Source organism: Felis catus, chromosome X, assembly GCF_018350175.1.
Source record: "Felis catus isolate Fca126 chromosome X, F.catus_Fca126_mat1.0, whole genome shotgun sequence".
In the NCBI taxonomy this organism is placed as follows: domain Eukaryota; kingdom Metazoa; phylum Chordata; class Mammalia; order Carnivora; family Felidae; genus Felis; species Felis catus.
In genome coordinates, this window is record NC_058386.1 from 33,762,788 (window position 1) to 33,775,554 (window position 12,767).

Genomic DNA, 12,767 nt, shown 5'->3' on the forward strand with positions numbered 1-12,767 from the left:
ATCAGACTCAATTCTAGATCTGGGATGATTTTTACTGGAATGCGTGTGCATGTACGTGTGCGTGTGTGTATGTGTGTATAAGAGAGGCTGTTACCAAATCTGAGTTTGTATTTAGTAGATTTTCACAGCCAGTTTGGTTGATTGTATTTTGTTTAAATGTTATTTGAAAACATTCAGTACCTTTTTGGGGGTAAGCCAGGGGTGCCATGATTGTATAAGACCTCACTGGGCAAGGAAGTTTATAATAGAACCATCTCTTTTTTATAAATGAGGTGTGGCTGAGCCTTTCCAGTTGTTGTTATCCAGAAGAAAAAAAAGTCTTCAATGCCATGTAAAAATATCATGAAGTTGTATGCTATTGAGTCTCATGTCTGAGTTCTTTCCAGGGTCTCTAGGGTACTGAGAAGACTCTTCTCTGTCAACTGCTGGTCATGGATGATTCCATGCCATGGTTCACAAAAGGGGTTCAATCGACCCTCTTATCTCTCTTTAGTGGGATCCATAAAGAAAAGTATTCTCCCAAGATCCTCTCTCTTTCTGGCCACATTGTTCAACTTAAACTAGATCAATGTGGATTTTTAAAACTGATGGATGACTGTGGCAGACTTCTGTTTACTAACAGAAGCCCGATTTTTAGCTAGGTACATTGCTTCCCAGAATAAAGGACTACATTCTATGCCCTCTTTTGTTGAAATCAAGTTTTAGCCAATAGGATTTGGTGGAAGTGGCATATGCAACTTTGAAGGAATTTCTTTAAAGGAGCTGACTCACTTTGCGGGGAGAGCCTTTTTGCTTTCCTTCCGTTCTCTTTCCTAGACTGCATATATAATGGCTGGAGCTTTGGCATCTACCTTGGAACATGGGATGACCTTAAGGACAGAAGAAGCCACATGGTGAGAATGGCTAGACAAAAAGGATGGTCCTTGATCCCTGATGACTTTGTGGAGCTGTCACATGAATAGTAGACTGTCTACCTGTGATCTGCTTTTATGCAAGAGAACAAACATTTGTGTTTTTAGGCACCGTATTCGGGTTTTGACTAACAGTAGTTAAATGCAGTTCTTGAATACATTTAGGAAATCTTAGAAGGTTATTAGGAATATGCTTTTTACCTCTTGGCTCAGGCTTTTGCCTCGATGGTGTTCCCTGTGGACCCTCCTTTGGGTCCTAATCTAGCTTTCCTACCTCAGGCTGGTGACAACTGATTAAATTCACATGGCCATTGAATGCCCCCCCCCCCCATATGATTGCTTCAGCCCTTCCCACAGGAAGAATTTTACCCCCAGTTCCTTCAAGCACTGAGCAGTATCTTTGATTTAAGCCAGTAGACCTGGACAGAGATCAGATACTGGTTCCAGAGCAGTCTCAGTTTTACGAATGAGGATGAGTCCAGATCATCCAATTCTAGTTTAAATACCTCATCAATGAAAACTGCAAAGTGGATGGCCCTTTTAACTGTGCCACCTACTGTGTCCATTTAGGTCCTCTGAAAAGCAGATGCCAATATGGAATTAAATGTGCAAGAGATTTATTGGGGGTAATACCTGTGAAGAAAAAAGGGAAAAGGATGAAGAGGCACAGATTTGCCAGTAAGAAGTGATGGACTTGGTCTGTAACAGATGGGGAAAATCCCAGCTTTGCTAGCCCAAGGCTGAGGTCCTGGTTTGAAGTGAATTTTGACGATAGCCAGTTATTTAATGGGGAGACCCAGGAAATCAGAGAAACACAGGAATGCTGAGATAGATTCTCCATACCCCCTCCGTGGACTTCCAAACTAAAAAACATTGGGGAGGGCCAAATGATCCTGGAGAAAAGTGGAAGCCAAGGGAAACACGACAACTGGCTACAGCTTTGAATGCATTCCTTAACCATGCACAGTTCACTCAGCAAAGGGTGGAAGTGTTATGAGCTCAGTTGTTAGAACACAACTTAAGCCAAATTAATTGGCTAGACACTAAGCTACTCAGACCCAGAGTTAACCTTTAGAAAGTTGGGCTAAAATGTAAAAATAAGACGTAAAACTCTGAACAAAGATGTCACCAGCTGCATACTGGGACTAAGGTGGGAAGGGAGGGGTTGTGGGGAGGTAAAGACAGATCCTGCGGTTTAAATTCAGACAAGTTACTAAACACCGAACAAACAAAGCAACCAAAGAAACACTCAGAGAAATAAAATAATCCAGAGTTATTATAACATATAAAATATTACCTGAAATGTCTACTTTTAAACCAAAATTTACTAGACATACAAAGATTTTGCAAAGTAACCCACACTCAGGAAAAAAGTAGTCAATAGAGACTGACTCTGAGTGGACCCAGATGTTGGATTTAGCAGAGAATGTCTTCAAACACTTTAGCGAGTGTTATAAATTTGTTCAAGGAATTGAAGGAAACTATGCTTGACAAATTAAAAGAATGTTAATAATGAGTTAACAAACAGGGAATCTCAACATAGAAAAAAAATCATAAAAACCAAATGAAAATTCTAGAGCTGAAAAGTACAATAACGGAAATGAAAAATGTAACAAAGCTGTTTAAAATATCATTTTGGTCAATTGCTTTCAGCTCTCTTTTTTTGGCAGTTGTAGAGGATAAATTTTTAGCCTTCCTACTGAGACAAAGAGTATTTTTTAATACAGAGAAATGCAGAGAAATTATTTTTATTGCAGAGAAAATTATTGTCAAATGTTGTTATTTATATTTCTACTGCTTTTTTCCTGAAAATATTTTGAGGTGGTAAATAATTGTTGAAATAGAAACACAATTTTCTTATATGGTCAATTAATCTATAAAAAGGAGGCAAGACTATACAGTAGGGAAAAGACAGTGTATTCACCAAACAGCGCTGGGAAAATTGGATAGCTAGATGCAAAAGAACGAAACTGGACCATTTTCTAACACCATACATAAAAATAAACTCAAAATGAATTAAAGACCGAAATGTGAGACCTGAAACCATAAAAATCCTACACAAGAACACAAGCAATGTCTCCAACATTGGCTGTAACAACATTTTTCTAGGTATGTCTCCTCAAACAAGGGAAACAAAAGCAAAAATAAATTATTGGAACTACATCAAAATAAAAAGCTTTTATACAGTGAAAGAAATCGTCAATAAAATGAAAAATCAGCCTACTGAATGGGAGAAGATATTTACAAATTATATATATGATAAGGGGTTAATATCCAAAATATATAAAGAACTCTTACAACTCAACACCAAAAAACAAATAATCTAATTTTAAAATGGGCCGAGGACCTGAATAGACATTTCTCCAGAGAAGTCATCCAGATGGCCAACTGACACAGGAAAAGGTGCTCAACATCACTCATCGTCAGGGAAATGCACATCAAAACCACAAGGAGATACTATCTCGCACATCAGAATGGTAGAATCAAAAAGACAAGCAGTAGTAAGTGATGACAAGGATGTGGAGGAAGGGGAACCCTCTTGCACTGGTGGTGGGAATGCAAACTGGTGCAGCCACTCTGGAAGACAGTGTGGAGGTTCCTCAAAAATTAAACATGAGATACCATATGACCCAATGATTCTATTCCTGGGTATTTAGCCGCAGAAAGCAAAAACACTAATTTGAAAAGATACATGCACCCCTATGTTTACAGCAGCACTATTAATAATAGCCAAGATATGGAAGCAACCTAAGTGTCCACTGATAGATAAATGGATAAGGAAGATGTGACACGTATACACAGTGGAATATTACTCAGCTGTAAAAAAGATGAGATTGTGCCATTTGCAACAACATGGATGGACCTAGTGGGTATTATGCTAAGTGAAATAATTCAGATAGAGAAAGACAAATACCACGTCATTTCACCCATATTTGGAATCTAAACAAAACGAAACAAATGAATAAACAAATAAATAAAAAGAATCGGACCTATAAATGCAGAGAGCAAACTGATGGTTGCCAGAGGGGAGGGGGTGGGAGAAGGCACAAAATGGGTGACGGGGAGTGGGAGATCCGGGTTTCCAGTTATGGAACGAATAAGCCATGGGAATATAAAGCACAGCATAGGGAATATAGCCAATGATATCGAAATAGCGTGGTATGGTGACAGATGGCAGCTACACTCGTGCTGAGCACAGCAGAAGATACAGAGAAGTAGGATCGGTATGGGGGACACTTGAAACCAGTGGAACACTGTATGTCATCTATACTCAAGTTTAAAAATAAAAAAAAATGGTTAGGACTTACCAACTTCCCTATCATTGCCCTTTCCAACTCAGGGCTAAGCAGAGAAAGCCAAATACGCTCTTCAACACAACCGCTAGGATGCCCCACTTCTTGTTAGCCTACCCAGGGCTTTCCCATGCCACCAACTTCTAATTAGAGCATACCTGAAGCCTTCCATTTTTTTTCACCATCAAGCTCTTCCACTTCTTACCTATCTGTGTCTGCCAAATGCGAGTGGCCATGGCTGACTCTCTTGCTACACCAAGCTGTGAGCAAATAGCTCCCCTTCGTTTAAAAATAAATACGGAAGCCATTTTCCAACTCCATCGAGCCTTACACAAATGTAAGAACTCTCCCTGCAGTAGATTTTGGGAGGTCAGATTTTTACCCTAAGATTTAGAGGATTTGGCAGGCTATTTGATCATTGGTAAAATCATTTATATTACTTTAAGAAACTTGGACACGGTAGGCAGTTGCTTAAAGGAAAGTGTATTTGTATTATGAAACCAAGTTGCTTCAGCTTTTTGAGCTATGCTCCAATCCAAGTTCAGAGGGAAGGTCCATGTCTCTCTGTATTATTTGGGTTTCATTTCTCTTTCAATCTTGGCCACTTCAATCCCTTCAAGGCCTCTTTTTAAGGTCTCCTATGGTTGGTGAAATGTCACATTTCTTCCAACCTCTCAATTTTCTCTTTCATGATTATTCCCCTTAGTATTGGACACCAACCCTGAGATAGGTACTCTGCTTGGCTCCTTATGAGGATGTAAAATCTACCACGTGGAGAATTTTAAGGAACAAGTGACAAAGATCCGCCTCCTAGTCTGACAACAATTTTATCAGTTTATGCATGTATCTTACTCCTTTTCTTATCGCTTCACCTGCACCCTGAGCCCTAGGTCTTACATTTCAACCCTTAATGAAAATAAATTGTTCTGGTTTTCTAAATACGAAATCCTGCCACTAAGAAGTCATAACCCTACGATGTAGTTCTGACATTGGCCTCATGCTGAAGACTGGGGTGTGGTCTTTTGGAGTACTCTCTCTCCTGACTCCTGAAAACACTTACTTGGATGTATTCGTGCATGGAGTAATCCCTTTACTAATGATTATGAAAGATAGGAAAAACACTGTCCAATTATGTTACCCCATTCAGCTTTTCAGGAAGGAGGAGGCATGAAAATCCTTTGCAAATCAATGCAAATGCGTCTGTTACAAACACAGGGAACAGACAAGGTGTATTGTTTGATATTTGGGAACTTCTAAGAAAACGGGATAAATTCCTCTTTCTGTAGATCGTAGACAATTCCTATTCTTCCATTTCCTCCTTTTTCCATGTCTTCCCACACATACAAATGTCGCTGGTGTCTCTATCATACCACCCAAAGAATCTTTTTTTTTGAGCACTTGAAAGTGAAAGAGATATGGGATATTCCATGTGTGTTCTTGGAGCACTTCTATGATGACATCACACTGACCATATCCAGTATATCATATGTGCTAAGATAGAGGGTGCATATGTTATGGTTAAGGATATTTTCATATACTGCAAGAATGAATGTGTAATGAGCATTTTTTTTTTCAAGTGCACACCACAGTCTGTGTGGGTGGTAGGAAGGGGGGAAACATCTGTGTGGATCTTCACTGAATATCCTGGAGAACAGAGCTGACAAAACCTAGAAGACGTGCCCATTTGCTGGAGTACAAGGGACACAATCAGGGCTGATGTCAGCAGGTCCTTGTGATCAAAAGCAAGCAGGGAGAGTTCGTACCTTTGTGTAAGGCTCGATGGAGTTGGAAAAGCCAAGTCATGTCATTATATCTGAAGCTAGTATGTACTCAGATCGGCAAAGGGGAATTTGGGATTTGGTTAAATTCCATTATGTATTTTCTAGTATTCCTAGGAACTCACAGTCGTGCTTTCGCAACGTGACTGTTTTATGAGGATTTAACTGTCTTCAAAATGAGTTTTAGTCCATAAAAAGTATAAAATATTCCACGGTCCTTCACTCAGGTAACTGTAAACGCACGTGGATATGCCCTCCACTGGCATATACAGTAAACGTATTCAACCGTGGCAGCTTTCTTGTTTTCCTGGGATCACAGTTAGCCTCCATTTCCAATCTACCTTGAAGTTGGGCCCATACCATTGAATGGCAATGGAATGTAGGCAGAAGGGATATGTACAACTTCCAGGCCTGGAGGATGCCAAGGCACAAAGGTGATACCAAAGCCACCAAGTGGTAACAGCCAAAGGTCCCTGACTTACTGTGTGAAGCAAGGCCATCCGCTGACCCTTGGTATATTTTGACATGACCAAGAAATAAACACTTATTGGTTATTAAACCATTTAGATTTAGCATTTGTTACAGCAATTAAACTACATAGATTCATGCAACGAGGATCTTTAATAGAAGACAAGGTAGAAATTTCTGATGTCTAATGATCTCACAGTTCGCTTGTGAGAAATAACATTCTGAAGTTTTACAGTAATTGGCCAGTTCTGATCAGTTATTCTCCACTTGATGTATCACAATTGCCTATGGAGTTATTTTTAAAGGCATATCCAGGCCCTGGTCTTGACCTAGTGAATCAGAACCAGGTAAGGCACAGGCAGTTATTATTTTTAAAAACTTCCCTGTGTTTTACATATACCCTTGGCAATGAGGCATTACTCTAAAATAAGACAGATCTTACCTTCAGATTAAGCTAGATTGTCAAGCCTCATGGTTTGGGGAACATATAATTTGACTGAATTGAGTTCTTTAAAGTATATTTTGATTAAAAAATATTAACATCTAACAAAATTGACTTTTAGATGTACAGTTCTATGAATTTTACACAAGTATCTTTTCAGGTAACACTACCCAAATCAGCATACAGAACAGTTCATCTCTCCAACAAAAATTTACCTTACACTAACTACCCTTTTGTAGTCACACCCTCCCCTCCCCTCCCCCAAAACCCTCGCAACCATCCATCTGTTCCCCGGACGTTTCGAGAACGTCATAGAAATAAAATCACATACAGGTGACCTGGTGAGACTGGTTTCTTTCACTCAGCATAATGCTTTTGTGATTCATGACACTGGCATCTATCAACAGTTTCTCTTTAATGCTGAGTAGTATTCCATCTTAGGGACCTACTACTCTTTGCTTCCACTCACTATGGAAGATAGCGGATGGTTTCCAGGTTTGGGAGATTGTGAAGAGAACTGCTATTAAAGCATTCGTGTATTGGTGTCTGCGTCATCCTAAATTTTCCCCTCCCGAGGGCCATGTTTCGCAACTTCAGTACTGGTGACATTTTGGGATGGGTAGTTCATTTGGGAGGGGCCGTCCTGTGCACTGTAGGATGGTCAGCAGCATCCCTGGCTTCTACCCACTAGATGCCAGCAGTACCCCCACCCCCCACCTCCCTGCCCTCCTTGTGACAAATAAAAAAAATGTCTCCAAATATTGTCCCCCTAGTGGAGAACTACCGCCTTAGGGAACAAAAACCTGACGGGTATCACTTTTTGTCTTAAAATGCCTTTATTCACCTACATTTCTGAAGCAAATTTTCTCTGGACGTGGAATTCTAACTTGACAGTTGTTTTCCTTCAGCATATTAAAAAAAGATCATATTATCCTCCAGATTTCATTGTTTCTGTTGACAAGTCAGTTATTAAGTGCTAAGTGTTCCTTTTGAGCTAATGTAACATTCTTTCTGATCACCTGCATAGTCGTACTATGGGTGAAATGAACTCTTGACAGAAAGAAGATCTACTTCTGATAATGAAACCGATGAGGCCACACACATACCCAAAAAGCAGGAAAGCTTTGCGACACACACGATGAGGCTCACTGGGGAGAGCAGGGTGGGCTTCCCGAGCTGGTCTGAGAATGGTTTGAGAAAGCAAGGAAAGAAGAATGGCTTGGGATTTTTGTGGTGGTCAGGGAATGGGGCTGGACTAAGGGTTCCCACCTATAGGCCAAGGTTTGAACTTTGGTCTGATGCCAAAGAAGAGAGCACCTGGGCTTTCTTTACAAAAAAAAAAAAAAAGATTTTATTTTTAAGTAATCTCTACACTCAACGTGGGGTTCGAACCCACAACCCCGAGATGAAGAGTCACACGCTCTAGTGACTAAGCCAGCCAGGTGCCCCAACACCTGGGCCTTCTTTTTTTAATTTTTTTTAAATGTTTACTTATTTTGAGAGAGAGACAGAGCGCGAGCAGGGGAGGGGCAGAGGGAGAGGGAGACACAGAACCGGAAGCAGGCTCCAGGCTTTGAGCTGTCAGCACAGAGCCCGACACGGAGCTCGAACTCACAAACTGTGAGATCATGACCTGAACCGAAGCCTGAGGCTCAACCGACTGAGCCACCCAGGCGCCCCAACACCTGGGCCTTCTTATCAGCTTGCCCAGATGTGGGGCAGAAGGGAAAGAGGGTAAGGTGGGCTTAAAAGTTGTCAAGTAGCATAAAAAATAGGAGCCATACTCTATTATAAGTGTTATAAGGTTTTCTATGAAGTGCACTGGTGTGGGTTTATATTTTCCCTGCTTGAGGTTTGTAGTGCTTCTTGAATTTGGGGGCTAATTTTTGGTCTTGAAAAGTTCTCAGAAATGATTTCTTTAAATAGTACTTCCGTTCTATTTTCTCTTTTCCTTTTGGGATTCCAAATACACACGTATTCAACCTTTTCACAGCACCACAAATGTCTCAACGACTCTTGTATATTTTGCATCCTTTTGTCTCTTTGTGCTCCAGTCTGAATATTTCCTTCTGGCCTAGCTTTCAGTTTACCATTTTTTTTTCTGTCCATCTATTAGGCCCATTTAATAATGTCTTAATTTCACTGCTTGTATTTAGTTCTAAAATTCACATTCAGTTATTTTTTAAAAAAAAATATTTATTTTGAGAGAGAGAGAGCAAGTGAGCAAGGGGGGGGGGGGCAGAGAGGGAGGGAGAGAGAGAATCCCAAGCAGGCTCCATGTTACCAGGGAAGAGCCCAACACATTTGGTTCTTTTTAAAATAGTTTCCATTTTCTACCAAAATTCTCCATCTTCTTCAAAACTCTCCATCAAGAATTCCTTGAAAATGTTAGAATTTAGGAACAACTAATACCTTTTGCTGAAAAGCAACCTCATGTACCAGGCACATCTATTCAGGCTTCCTTCCTCCCAAATTTTGGCCCCATACTATCTTCATAGCACTTTGATACTTTCAAATTCTTCAAATACATGTATTTGACCAACTTTTCTATCTGTTCCCAGCGCCTGGGTGGTTTGAGCCACTTCCTAGGAATTACCAGAAGACTACAGACTTGCTTTGTTCAAACAAAAATTTTAATGCTTATTTTTTGAGGGAGAGGGAGAGAGAGCGTGAGCAGGGAGGGGCAGAGAGAGAGGGAGACACAGAATCCGAAGCAGGCTCCAGGCTCCGAGTTGTCAGCACAGAGCCCGACACGGGGCTTGAACTCACGCACTGCGAGATCGTGACCTGAGCTGAAGTCAGACACTCAACCGACTGAGCCATCCAGACGCCCCCAGACTTGCTTTAAAGCCTGGGATAATTTTATAAGACAACTGTCCCAGTTTGTCAAAACTTAGTGTCATGAAAAAAAGATGATGAGGGAACTCTGTGAGATTAAGAGAGACTTGAGAGACAACCTAATATAATGCATGGACCTTGTTTGAGTCTCCATTCAAGTGAACCGGCTACTAAAAGGTATTTTGGGAAGAACATGGGAAATTTGAGGAAGAGATTGGGGAGTAAATAGGTGATATTAGAAAATTATTGATAACTGTGTTAAATGAAAATGTTGGCATTGCAGATATGCACAAAAATGTCATTTTTAGAAATGTATACTGATGTGTTTAGCGTTAGAACATCAGGATGTGCTGGTAGAACATGGAACAAAAAGCAAAGTGTAATTGACTTAAATCCGCATGGGGGTTTGTGGGCATTTATTATATTAATCTTCCTACTTTTCTACATATTTGAAATGTCTCACGATAAATTTGTTTAAACACACAAGAGGTAATGTTACCAGATTTCATATTTAAAGTCTCTAGCTTTAACTTCTAAAGTTGTATAGTATCTAGTAATGAGGAAAATCAACCAAAGATCCATCTGAGGCTTAAAAGTTTTCCCAAATTGGTTTACACTTTTACATAATTTTGTAATTCTTAATTACTATATGCAGTAAATTAAATAATTATAATAATTAAGGAGCTAATATAAGTCTGATGACTAGCTGGAAAATAAACATTATCCAAACAAATGAAATGAAACATTCCTATGCGCAGAATTTTAATGATTATAAGCAACTGATAGACTTTCCTTAGAAAACTTTTGTTATAATAACCTTCATGCCCACAGGGAAAGTTCTGTAAAAATTTAAAAAGTAGCGTACTACTATTTTGACAATTCTAAACAAATTACTTGTAAAGATTGATTGTGAGGAAGTTCAATAGGTTTTCTAGAATATAAAAAAATTTTTTTCACCTTAGGACAGATGCTTACCATTGACTGAACCAGCTAAGACTTTTCTTGAAAAATTTTTTAACGTTTATTTATTTTTGAGAGAGACAGATTGTGAGTGGGGGAGGGGCAGAGAGAACGGGAGACACAGAATTCGAAGCAGGCTCCAGGCCCCGAGCTGTCAGCCCAGAGCCCGACACGGGGCCCGAACTCACAAACCGCGAGATCATGACCTGAGCCTAAGATGGACGCTTAACTGACTAGGCCACCCAGGCGTCCCCCCAGATAAGACTTTTCTTAGGTAAAAATAAAAAGGGATTGGGGCACCTGGGTGGCTCTGTCGGCAAAGCATTCGACTCTCGACTTCAGCTCAGGTCACAATCTTGCGGTTCGTTAAGATTGAGCCCCACATTGGGCTCTGAGCTGACAGTGCAGAGCCTGCGTGGGACTCTCCTCTCTCTCTCTCTCAAAATAAATAAACTTAAAAAAATAAATACAAAGGTATCGCCATTACTTTACACATTTCTTAAAATTAGGCCCAGCTCTCTGGTCCACTGCTAACCTTACTTAAGACATCTTACCTATCATAATAGACCTGTGTTATACATGCCACATGAAAGTGGAAGCAGGTGGAACTATTTGGGAATGCAGCCTGGCTCGGACAGGTAACATTTCCTGCTGTAGTTTTAGTAAATAATTTTAGGGTTAGGATTACATTTCCTGACATTTTCAGTAATTAGGATTGTGTAGTGACATTATACCAGAGTATCATCTGTCACAATTGTTGGAGGAACTATTTACCAAAAGCCTGTCAGTCTGTGGTCTCTTTAATGTAGCTTCTTCCAATATAAACATCTCATTTTATCGTATTCAATATATTTATACTACATTATGCCCCCAACATCCCATACTCCCAAGAAGGCTAAAGGTACATAGGTATGCAACCAAAAACTGACCTTAGTAGGTCACTCTTCTCATTCTTTAAAAAAAATTTTTTTTAACATTTATCTTTTGAAAGACAGAGACACAGAGCCTGAGCAGGGGAGGGGCAGAGACAGAAAGAGACACAGAATCCAAAGCAGGCTCCAGGCTCCCAGCTGTCAGCACAGAGCCTGATGTGGGGCTTGAACCCATGAGCTGTGAGATCATGACCTGAGCCGAAGTCGGACGCTTAATTGGCTGAACCACCCAGGCGCCCCTTGGTAATTCTTTAGCTCTCTTTTCCTGCTGAAAATCTGATATCAAACTAGGGAAGATTACAATTCAGATAAATCCAGGGCCCAATTAATTCTTTCAACATATTTTCCTTGTGAACAAATTTCTCTTACCAAAATTATATCCTTTGTTCAGAAGGGAGGTCACAAATTGCTTCTTGTGGGCCAAGTTTGGCCTGCAGCGATGGCTTGGCTCTCCCTAACTTATGTATGTACATGCACGCAAATGAGTTATCCATATAAAAACCCAGATTTCCACCTTCTTTTCAAAATGCTGAGAACCGGGGGCGCATGGATGGCTCAGTCGGCTAAGCACCTGACTTCAGCCCGGGCCACGATCTCACGGTTCATGGGTTTGAGCCCCACGTCAGGCTCTGTGCTGACAGCTCAGAGCCTGGAGCCTGCTTCGGATTCTGTGTCTCCCTCTCTCTCTGCCCCTCCACCACCTGCACTCTCTCTCTCTTTCTCTCTCAAAAATAAACAAACATTAAAAAAGATAAAAAATAAAACGCTGGGGATCGGGGAATACTGGGCGCAGTCTTGAGAAACAGCAGTTACCAGCTAGAAGAGAGCAGCCACAGCTCCAATATGCATACCCGTTTAGCCTCTGAAAATACTTTAGTTACGTGACCCCTGGTTTAAATGCGCTGTTTGTTTAATTCAATAAAATATCCCCATCACTCTTGAGATAAAGACTTTCCAACCTTTTGATTTGTCTCCTCTTTTTACTTACTCACTTCTTACTCTTACAAGGCAAAAAAGTAAGCCACATCTTCAAGCTCTGTCTAAAAAAGATACTGTTAAGCTTTTTCAAGAACTACTACCAGATGAAAAATCTTTAAACCATGTGCCCTGCTGGCAAAAGGCAATTGTATAAGTCTGGAAATGTC